Below are 408 nucleotides of genomic sequence, written 5' to 3' on the forward strand. Positions count from 1 at the left end.
ACATTATTAAGGAATATTGTGTACAATAATGAAAACTGTAGCTTAAATAATGATTGGTTCATCCTTTTAAGGGAATATTTGGAATTTACCGAATGTCACATTCCAAAGTGAAGTTGCTAAACAAAACATAACCAAAAAAAGTGCTCTTTTCAACTCAATTAATGTGCCTATGGAAATTTTCCATGTGCTGTCACATGGAAAATTCCAGGCAGTTCTAAGAGCTAAACCTGTATCAATCTCTTAACAAGAAAACAAAAAATAGATCCAAAAACTTGCTCCCTGAAAGTTGCAAAGTATCACGACACCCTACTTTATTAAGATGAAATTCAGCTGATACCCTAGGTAACTACTACTCGAGCTATGATTACACCTTAGGTGGATACATCAATGAAAAAGAACAGGGATATC

This window comes from Cervus canadensis, chromosome 2, assembly GCF_019320065.1.
Source record: "Cervus canadensis isolate Bull #8, Minnesota chromosome 2, ASM1932006v1, whole genome shotgun sequence".
In the NCBI taxonomy this organism is placed as follows: domain Eukaryota; kingdom Metazoa; phylum Chordata; class Mammalia; order Artiodactyla; family Cervidae; genus Cervus; species Cervus canadensis.